Consider the following 11887-nt stretch of genomic DNA (forward strand, 5'->3'; position numbering starts at 1 on the left):
AGTCAGCTCACCACATGTCAGTGTGGCACGTAAGTGAAATATCTGAGCCATCCATCACGTGGACCTCACCTTGTAGATGATGATGCTGAAAGGTAAGGTGCGTGCCATGATATTAGAAATAAGTAAATGGGTTAAAAAAGCATTAGCTAATTTTTCAATAAAGTTAAATTATTCGATTAATTGTGGCCCATCTGATCAGTGGACCCAACTTATCATTGAGATAATAGAATCTAACTAGTAGTACCCTTCTGATGGATGGCTTGGATATTGCACCTGTATGACGCAATGGCATATCCACTGGAGTGGAGTCCGGATTGTGTACTCGGTACTTTTTTTTTCTTTTTCTTTTTTTTTTGTTAGTTAGCTTGTTAGTACACACAAGTGTCAGTACACACACTCCATGTTTGCCACCCCCGCTAGGGATTGATACCAAGACCTCAAGTGTTGAAACGAGGTATCTCTAACTCAGTCTACCAGTTGAGCTATGGATCTGGGTGTTTGTATACTCGGTACCTATAAAGTGTAGAGTCCATCATGATTTATTTGTCTTATCCATGCCATCTATTCATTTTTCAGGTAATTTTATGGCATGATCCCAATTGAAGTATATCCAAAGTTCAAGTGGACCACGTTAGAGGAAACGGTGTTGATTGGACGGCAACTGTTGAAAACTTCTTAAGGCCACAGAAGTTTTGGATCTAACTGACATTTGGGGTTTTCCTTCATTCAGGTCTATCTGACCTTATGAACAGGTCGGATGACAAATAAACATCACTGTAAGTCCTAGGAATGTTTCAACGGTGAATGTCATTATCCCAACGGTTTTCTATGGTGTGGTCCACTTAAGCTTTGAATATGCTTCAATTTTGGGCTCATTCATAAAATGAGCAGGAAAATGGATTGACGGCATGGATAGTAACACATACATCATGGTGGGCCCACATAGTTTACTCATGAGTTACTACGCAATCCACGTTCCCTGGAGTGTACATTAGCTGACTTGTACCCGTGCATGGTTTCGCAAAGCTACGTATGGTCTCTATCATAACGCTTACCTTGCAAAGGTGGAATTTACAGGGGTCGAATTTACTGAATCTGACCGTTAAACGAAAGGTCATGAGGGGTCCTCATAATGTCCACGTGACATCTGCTCGGTCCCTAGATGCAGCAGCGAGGTGGCTACTGACAATGCTATATGGGCCCACCATGATATGTGTTTTATCTATCCCCGTTCATTTATTTTTCCGGATTATTTTAAGGCATGAGCCCAAAAACAAAACATAACTCTCAAGTAAACCGCACCACAAGAAAACAGCAGTGAATGAACGCCCACCATTCAAAACTTCTTAAGCCTACCGGGACATTTATTTGCCATCCAGCCCATTGATTAGGTCATACACACCTGTACGGAGGGAAATCACAAACATCAGCATCATCCAAACCTTTTGTCGTCTCAAGAAGTTTTTCACGGTAGGCATTCAATCACCACTCTTTTCGGTGGTGTGGTCCACATGAGACTTGAATCTGCCTCATTTTTTGGATCATGTCCTCTAATGATATGGAAAAATGGATGGACAACATGGATAAAAATACATACATCATGATGGGCCTGGAGAGCACCAATAAATTTCTGCCACGTCAGTTCAGTAGTATCTAAAGGGCTAATGAAGTTTTAGTTGGCTAACGTGACTTTAAAATTAAGGTAGGCCATGACACCGAAAAACAGCAAGACCTGACGTCAACCAATTAATAAGATTTGTACCCATTTTCTTCAGAGACGTTAGCATTCTTTTTTAAAGTAACGTAGGGCATTTCAAATATAGTCAGGGGTATCTTGAGAACTTCGAAAAAGTGGCTGCTAATCGATGTGCGGATCCCACCAGAGAAAAACAAGACCCGCTACTCTGTCTTCCGATCTCTCCTGTCTTCCAGAACGTGCTTGTCACGCTCAATACCAACCTAATGTAATTATTTAATGAGAAGATTTTCAGTCCATCTGATTGGACTATAAGTTTTAGTCCACTCCCTAAATAATATCAATATTTCATGTAGGGGCCACATCTAATCGGTTCAATAGGTTCGTCCAATCATAGGAATTACCATATACAAAAATCAGCCACATCCATTTACCGAGTGGGCCACACTTTTATTGGTGGGTGGCCCGAATTATGAGTGGTTTGGGCAATGTTTGCAAAAGGACGTCCACGGCTAATCCATTGGAAGTTATTTGGTGGGTGGACTGGGGTCCAACTAGTTGGACTTGAAACCTTTCTTAATTAATTTACTAACCGAAAAGAAGTTGACCGAGCCACATGCATGTAATAGAACTCGTGTAAATATAATTCACGTATGGAAGGGGCACACGTGCATGCGATCTCGTCCATCCAATTGGATGGTCTTACCTTGACCTAATTTGTAAGGTCCAAAGAAACTCTGGATACTCGGACTGGACCAAATCGGTCTGGGTCTTTTAAAAAAGAGACCCGGTTAGTCGACGGACGCACAGGAAGACCCGATCCGATTATCTCGGGTACGGGTATTCTAGACCCGTTGATGCTCTCATGTATGCATGCGCAAGCTCGTCCGTCTTTTCCATACGGATGCAAACGCAAGCAATTGACGTATGCGCACCGACTAACACATGCGGAGTCTGTATTATGCACTGATCACGGATGCGGATTCCCTGTTAAACCCTCTCGCAAGAAGTTCCTGCCAAACGATGCTGGGTGGGGCCACAGATATGTTTGTAAGAAATCCACTCCGTTCATCCGTTTTGAGAGATTATTTTAGTACATATGACCAAAAAATATATGTATCAAAGAGTTAAGTGGGTCACACGAGAGAAAACCGTGGGGATTCAGTGTGAATCATTGAAACATTTTTGTGGCTATAAAATTTTTGCGTCAGGTAATTTTGTTGGTATTTTCACTGCATCCAAGTGGTAATGACCTTATAAACGGCTTCGATGGCATATAAATATTAAGGTAGAGCCCAAAAAGGTATCAACGTAGGAATTTCTTTCCCAAATCTCCACTCTCGTGTGATCCACTTGAGTTTTGGATCCACCTCATTTTTGGTTTCATCTCCTAAAATGAGCTCTCACAACAGATAAACGAGGTGGATTTCTCACAAACATCTCAGTGGCCTGCACCCAGTAACCTTTGGCGGGAACTTCATGCGAAAGGATTTCGCAGGAAATCCGCGTCCACCGATTACTGTCCACTTGGAGTCAGATTCCGTAGTGACCTCTCCAGTACCGAGCTCCGTAATGGTCAGTAATGGTCGAAGCTCAGGAGCCATCCATCATGATTATGTGTTTTATCCACGACTTCCATCCATTCTTCCAGCTCTTTTTGGGCATCATCCAAAAATGAGGCAGATCCAAATCACAAGTGGACCACACCGGTAGGAAATAGTAAGGATTGAATGACTACCGTTGAAACTTCTTCTGAACCACCGAAGTTATAGATCAAGCCAATTTTTATGTTTTCCCATAATCCAGGTCCATGTGACCTTATAAACAGGTTGGATGGCAAATAAACATCGAGTGGGAATTAGAAAGGTTTCAACGGTGGGCATTCAATCCCCACTGATTCCTGCGGTGTGGTGTAGTTGAACATTAGATCTGCCTTATTTTTTGGGTTAATACCCTACAATGGACTCGCAACATGAACGGACGTCGTAGATAAACCACATACATCATGGTGGGCCCCACGTAGGTTTTCCAATACCCACCGCTACCTAGCTCGTACTGGAGGGTTCACTACCGAAACCGAGTCCCCATTTGAGAAATTCTCCGCGATTCGCGCGAGAGAATGGAGGTTTTGAGGCACACGTGCCAACTTGGCAACATTGCCGTTCATCGAGTAAGGGGCCACAACGGACGTGCCGTTGTCCAAAATCCAGTCCGGATAAGTCATCAGATGTGCTAGATGTGTGAGAAAAATGGACGGCTGGAAAAGAAGCTGGGCAAAGGTCAATGACAGGTGTATATTTAGGCCATGTCGTGTTATGGTCGCTCCCACCTACTGGGTGTTCGAGATCATTTACACGCGTGAAATGTGGGCACGTGTTCCTAGTCACCTCTTTAATCTCGACTCGCATGAATAGCATACTGTTCATGGTCCCTGATGCCAGTCCACAAGTAAAGATCACATGCGTTCGGAAGTATGCTAATTACCATACGTCCGAGCTATGTGGGTCCCACCTTGACCTGTGAGTAGCATCCAACCTGCTGATTAGATGTGTCCCATGTCAGTCCCAGATCCGAAAATTTATCCTGATCGGAAACTGAGGTGGGCCACACCAAAGAGAAATCCGAGAAACATTGGGAGGGTGACACCACCACAGAACTTTCCGGATAGAATGTGGGGTCCACCCTGTTTTATAAACGCCATCCAACCCATTCATCAGATGTACCGTCACCAGGATTAAGGAAAACATTAAAATTCTGGCCATCTGAAGTTCAGGTGCTTAACACCACGTGAATAGATAGGTTTTAGGCGTGATTGTTCATTTTTCTCTATGGTGTGTCCATATTGAGTTTTGGATCACGATGATTCTTTATATGTTCGGTGAAAATGAGGACTTACACCATATTCACGGTTTGGATTTCTGTATACACATTGAAAGTGTCGGATACATTACTCAAAGATATCTTGTTTACCATACGTTGAAGACGTGGTCTTTCCCGCTTCAACGATTCCAACAAGCAGAGGATGACAAAATCGTGACTGTCAAATCATGACAGTAACCCGATCTGCGAAGTACACACCATGGTGTGGCCCCACACACAACCGCTGGCCCGTGTCCCCTCTACATTGTTTAATGTGGTGTGGGTCACCTCAGTTGTCGTGTGGATGGATTTTGTCGACAAACCTAAGGGCCTGTTTGGCCGGGCAGAATAGATGGGAATGGAAGGGACCGGAAAATAGATCCTGGGATTGGCCGGGCGTGCCAAACAGACACGGGATCTGATCTCGAGATATAGCAATCTCATGGATCTTAAGACAATCCACTGACATTATCATAATTACCTTTAAATCCCATCTAATCAAAATTGCGTGGGACGTGTTTGGTTGGAGGGATTGAAAAGGATTGGAAGGTTTAATCTCAGAATTGGCCAGGCATGCCAAACAGACTGGATATAACAATCCTGGGATATAGCAATCCCATAGATCTTGCACCAATCCATTGACACAGCTATCATTACCTTGAAATATGTACAATCCACTCTAATACCATCCAATCTGTCTGGCCAAACAAGCCCTAGGCCGGGCAGGTTGGATGGGATTGGAAGATAGATCTCGGGATTGGCCAGGCGTGCCAAACAGACACGGGATCGTGATCCCGGGATATAGCAATCCCATAGATCTTAAGATAATCCACTGGCATCACCATCATTTTCTTTAAATCCCATTCAATCTACCCTAATCCCTTCAAAATTGCTTGGGACGTGTTTGGTTCGAGGGATTGAAAAGTTTAATCCCGGGATTGGTTGGTGTGCCAAACGGACCGATATAGCAATCCCGAAATATAGCAATCCCATAGATCCTGCACCAATCCATTGACACGGCTATCATTACTTTGAAATCCGTGCAATCCACTCTAATACCATCCAATCCCATCGAATCTGCCCGGCCAAACGGGCCCTAAAAGTTAAAACCAAGGGGTGGAGTGATGTATGATGGGGATGTCACACGACACAATGGACCGATTAGCTTGATTGGTGTTATAGTCTTGTAGAGGATTACAGTCCAGTCGTCCCATGTAAACGTGACCAAGGCATCTCTGTGCATCAATCCATTCCGGGCCATCTAAACTGTGTGCGCTCTTGTGGAACGAGTTATAGCGGAAAATTGCACTGGTTGGACCATCTCAACCATTCGCTTTCGCCCAATAAAATTGGACCGCTGAGATTTTCCTTTTTACCACTCAATTTCAATGGTCAGCAATTGAATGGTTAGATCTTCTGATTAAGGTTTGGGTCATGCTATGACCACACTGGAACTGGTTCTACCTTTTCTTTGGCCTCTGTAGATGGGAGCGGATTTGGTGCGGCCTCGGTCTCACCGAAGACGGTGGGACGGACCTTACCGTGGAGCCCACCTAGATGTATGTATTCCATTGGAACGGACTGGATCAGACCACGGATCCACCGAGGTGGGTTGGACCCCTGACTGTGGGGCCTACTGTGATGCTTTTGACTACATTCACACCGTCCATCAGTATTGAAAGCTCATTTTAGGGCGTGATTCAAAAACTGAAGCAGTTCCAGATCCTAGATGGACCATAGTATCGGAAACAGTGGTGATTGACCATTAAAAACTTCTTGTGGGCCACGAAAGCTTTAGATCAAAAAGATATTTGTGTGGCTTCTTCATCTAGGTGTTTGTGAGTGGTGCCCTTATCAACGGTTTGGATGGCAAATAAACATTACAGTAGAGTCCATGAAGTGTTTAATAGTGGGGATTCAATCACGACTGTTCCTGTGGAGTACACCTAAGATTTGAGTCAGCTTCATTTTTGGGATCGTGTCCTAAACTGAGCTTTGAAAATGGTTGGACGGTGTGGATTTAAGGGACAAACATCACTGTGAGCCCCCATGGTAAGAGTCCCACCTACCTTGGTGAGCCATGGTCTCACCGAATCGGCTCCTTATTCTATACTCTCGCCGTCCATCCATCTTTTCATATCATTTTAGGCTCCAAAAAGAGGGTTTTCTCTTTTTTGGTTAGCTTGTTAGTACACCTACCGTTAGGTCACACTTCAGTGTTAGCCACCCCCACCAGAGAATCGATACCAAGATCTCACTGTTGAAACGGGTTATCTTTCACTCAATCAACCACTTGAGCTAGGATCAGGGCGTCCCGAAAAAGAAGTTGATCCAAATATCAAATGGACCATATTACAGGAAACAGCTGTTATTGACCATTAATGGGCCACATGACTTTAGAATCAAGCTGATATTTTTTTTATTTTTCCTTTCCAGGTTTAGGAGACCTTATCAAGTTGGATGGAAAATACATATAACGGAAATATTAGTGGCCTTAAAAAATTTATAATGGTACAAGGTTCAATCACTACTGTTTCTTATAGTATGGTCCACCGTAGATTTGAATTTTCTTAATTTTTGTGTTCATGCCGTGAAATGATCTGGCTGGACGGCATGAATATAGAATACATATATCAGGGTGGGCCCCATAGTAAGGGCTGCACCTAATCCGCTTCCTTTGTGAATACGTGGACAGCTGTACATGCTATCATCCTATGCTGTTTTAGAGCTTGTTTGGATGACAGTCTTAAAGTTATTTTAAATTTTAATTCCAGAAAATTGATCTTGTCTGAAAATGTTTTTCGGAAGATAATACCTATTTTACTGTTTATTCTTAAAATGTCCAAATGAGGCCTGCACTCTTGTGAGGCTACCACTGACTTATAGGGTCACAGGCTATCTAGTTATAATATATATAAAAGCAAAGATATAGCCATTAATCCCATTGCACCGTTCCAATTCTCAGTTTCAAAAAATCTAGCTAGATAGAAATCAAATTTTCTTAAATCACTAGCATCTTCCCAAGGAAGATTTTAAAATTCACATGGGGTAGATTGTGGATGGACCGTCCAATAGGACAGTTTGCTACCGTTTTTTTTAAAAAATAGGGATAACTATTCAACCATTCCCACATAGTTGTGGTAATCCAGGCCGTCTATGTCCTTCCAAACGTATGTTTCAAGGGAAGTTTAGCCCGCCAGATACTTTTTATGCTTATAATATCATTCCATGATGCTCATCCATGGTGGGCCTCAATTTAACTACGGCTTGATTACGTGGGGTTGGGCCCCATGCGTGGTGGGTAACCGAAGGGCTACAATTTTGGGTCGTCTTGTGGTCCTACTAATCAGGGTCATTAAATTCAAAGAACGTCTAATCAACATTAGCTGTCACCTATTAAGTTGTCATACTCAAATACTGAAGGTTTTGTTAAAATAACGGCTAGTCATTTGTTACTCGGGAAGTTAATGCTTGATACACATGCACTAAAAAATGATACAGAAGGCATGCATTAACCCAAATTAAGCTGCCGCCTTGTTTGTTAACGTTGAATTTTTGCACTTAACGCGGAATTGGGAAAATATTCTGTGTTTAATGGTGTTTGTTAATGCGTCGTTAACGCAGAAGAAGGAAAGCGCTAAGTGGTTTTTCACTGAATTCTTTCTACGATAGGAGTCTGGCATTAAACAAAAATTTTTGCTTTCAAAATTACCCATTTTCAAGTAACTACAGCAAATTTTTCTCTTTAGAATGTTTCCGTAACACAAAATTAACTTTTAACCTGTGAAACTTATTTATGCTCCACCATGATGTATGTGTTTCATTTATTCCATTCATCCATTTTTAAAGACCATTTTAGGGCTTCATACAAAAAATGAGAGGAATATAAATCTCAGGTGGACTATACCACAGGAAAACAATAGTAATTGGATATCTACCATTAAAATTCTCCCAAGGCCCAATGTACTGTTTATTTGACATCCAATCTGTTGATTAGGTCACATAGACCTAGATGAATGGAAAAAACAAAGAACAGCTTAATCCAAACCTTTTATGGCCCCCAAAAAGTTTTTAATGGTCAGCTACTATTTTTTGAGCCTGAGGAAGGTTTCAACGGTATGCATCAATCTCGCCACTGTTTTTTGTGATGAGTCAACTACATATTTGGATCTGCCTCATTCTTTAACTCATGCTCTAAAATTAAATCTCCAAATAGATAGATAGTGTAGATAAAACACATACATTATAGTGGACCCACATACATCATAGTGGGCCATAGAACTTGATGAAATCACTTTGGTAGTGAGATATTCAACCCATCATAGCTAATTCACGTACAAGTAGGATGCGGATGCAGATTTCCGGGCGTGGATTAGATACTGCCAGGTTGAGTAGGGAGTCGGCTACTCCAAGTTCTGTGGGCCCCATCATGATGTATATGTCCTATCCATACTGTCCATCCATTTTGTGATATTAGTTTAGGGCAATAGCCATTTAATGAGGCAAATTAAAAGCTATAGTGGATCCCGCCACATAAGATAGCGGGGAGAGTGATTCCCAGAGTTGAAACTATCCTAAGCCCTACCATAATGTTTATTTGAAATCCAACCGGTTCAAAAGTTAAATAAGACATGAAATAAGGGAAAACACAAATATCAGTTTGATCTAAAACTTTTGTGGCCTTTAGAAGTTTTTAAAGGTGAGTGTCACTGTTCCCACTGTTTCCTGTGTTGGGGTCCACTAGAGCTTTGGATTTAACTCATTATTTGGATATTGCCTAAAATGATCTCTTCAAATGGATGGAAGGTGTGGATACAAAACATACATCATGGTGGGGCCCACGGAACTCAGTGACATCACTTCGGTAGCAATTCTCGCTGTTCAACCTGTCAGTAGCGAATCCGCGCCCCGGATTTCCTGCGTAAGCCTTTCCCAAGAAGTTCGTGCGCTGGGAACTCAGATGAGACCCACTATAATGTTTGTAAGGAGTCCTCAGCTAAAGCCTTTCCTAGGAAGTTTCTGTACTCGAAACCTGAGTAGTATGATCCGGATCCAATACTTATATGGGCTGAAAATGTGAGACCTGAATTTCTATAGTTGAAATATTTCGAGGTTCATAAGAAGTTTCGGATCAGGCTAATATTTGTTTTTTCACTTCATCGACGTCTAAATGACCTTATGAATAGGGTGGATGGTAAAAAAACATCACGGTGGGCCCTTAGAAAGGTTTCAACGGTAGGTGTCATTATCGCTGCAGCTTCCTTTGGTGTGGTCTACTGGAGCTGTGGACCTGCTTCATTTTTAAGGTTTATCTTAAAATGATCTAAGAAAATCGATCAACGGCGTGGATAAAACACTTACATCACGGTGGGCCCCACAGAGCCCTTTCCGGACGGATTACCGTCCGGGCGGGGGTAGGACGCAGTCCGCGTCCAGCGCTGTAGTGAGTCAGCTACTGAAGTGACGTTACCAAGTTCTGTGGACCCCACTATGATGCATGTGTTATATCCACACCATCCATCCATTTTTAGATATCATTTTAGGGTATGAACAAAAGAATGAGGCAAATAAAAATTTGTAGTGAAGTGGGGAGAGTGATTCCCACTGTTGAAACTATCCTAAGGCCCATCATAATGTTTATTTAAAATCCAACCTGTTTTAAAGTTTTTTTAAAAAAAGGACATGAAATAAGGGAAAATACAAATATCAGCTTGATCTAAAACTTTTGTGGCCTTTAGAAGTTTTGAATGGTGGCTATCATTGTCCCACTGTTTTCTGTCTTGGGGTCCATTGGAGCTTTAATTGGATTTAACTCATTCTTTGAGTATTGCCCTAAAATGATCTCTTCAAATGGATGGAAGGTGTGGATACAAAACATACATCATGGCCAGGCCTACGGAACTTGCTGACGTCACTTCAATAACTAGTCTTGCTACTCAACCTCTTTGGGTAGCTAATCCGTGCAATTGGTACCTCGCACTAGCTATATAGCTGCTGTATTGACGTCAACAAATTTTGTGGGTCTCATTATGAGGTATGTGTTATATCCAAACCATCCATCCATTTGGTGAGCTCGTATTAAAGATTGAGACAAAAAATAAGCCATTTCAAACATTTTCGATGTCTATTAACAAACAGTTTATTTCATATTCAGTAGTTAATTTTTAGACTTCAGCCATGATCATTAAACAAGTTTTTTCACTTCAGATTTCAGATTCAAGCTTCAGATTTCAGATTCGATCTTTAGACTTCAGATTTAACAAATGGAGCCTAAACTTGCATGTTGAGACATGGCCGTTGGATAATTTTGTTTTAAACTTGCAGGCAATTCACACCTTAAACGAGATAGAATCCCGTCTGTGGACTTTAGTGAGCCCCAAGCAAAGTACATGTACGGCTAAAAGTAAGCCTTGGATCGGAAGCCGTGGTCAAATCGAATTGGCCAAAATCAAGGCACACAAGTGACAAAATATAAAATAGAGTACAACCTACTACGAGCTATTACCAGTCTGCCTCAACAGCAATGTTTGCTAATTAGAGTTGCTACTGTTACTATGTAATGTTTGGACTAAATTATTTGATGGTGGTGTACGGATCACTATTGTCAATATAAGTAATTCTTGAAGCCAACTTAGCTGTAGTGCTTTCTTTTTCTTTCAAATCTACAAATAATCAAATTTATTCTACCATTTTGATAATACTCTCTATCTTACACTATCAATTCAAAAGTCAAAATGTCAAAGAATTATTGAAGTCAACCTGTATAGTCGAAATTTGAGATGTCCAATTATCTATTCTTCTTTCCTTTTCTTTTTCGTTTCAAAAAATGGGTTTAATTTTCATTTTTCCCTCTTACATTTCAAAATCAAGTTATATTCTACTCTACACATATCTTACACACTAATAATATGTACACCCACTCGCATCTTTTCGACTTTCATTTTCTTTAATATTTCACCTACTTAAATCCTAAAAATCCAATGTAGTACAGCTTAATATTAGAGGTGTACACAAGTCGAATTGAGTCGAGTTTGGCACAGCTCAACTCGGCTTGGCCACTAGCTGACCTCAACTCGAACTCGGCTCGGTCCTTGAGCATGATTGGCTAGCTTGGCTCGGTTTGGTCAGTAGTTCGAGCCAGTTCAAGCAGAGTTCAATCCAAGATCGAGCCAAGTTCACCTATGCAACATTTTCACAAACACAAGGACTGCACCTTCAAATTGTCACTGTATGTAAAACACCAACAACGATTTTATAAGTATTTCATCACACACCTTGTAGGCAACATCAAAATTAAGGAAAAAGAAGAAGAAGAAGAAGTATTTGTCTGAT

Source organism: Magnolia sinica, chromosome 1 (assembly GCF_029962835.1).
Source record: "Magnolia sinica isolate HGM2019 chromosome 1, MsV1, whole genome shotgun sequence".
NCBI classification, from domain to species: Eukaryota; Viridiplantae; Streptophyta; class Magnoliopsida; order Magnoliales; family Magnoliaceae; genus Magnolia; species Magnolia sinica.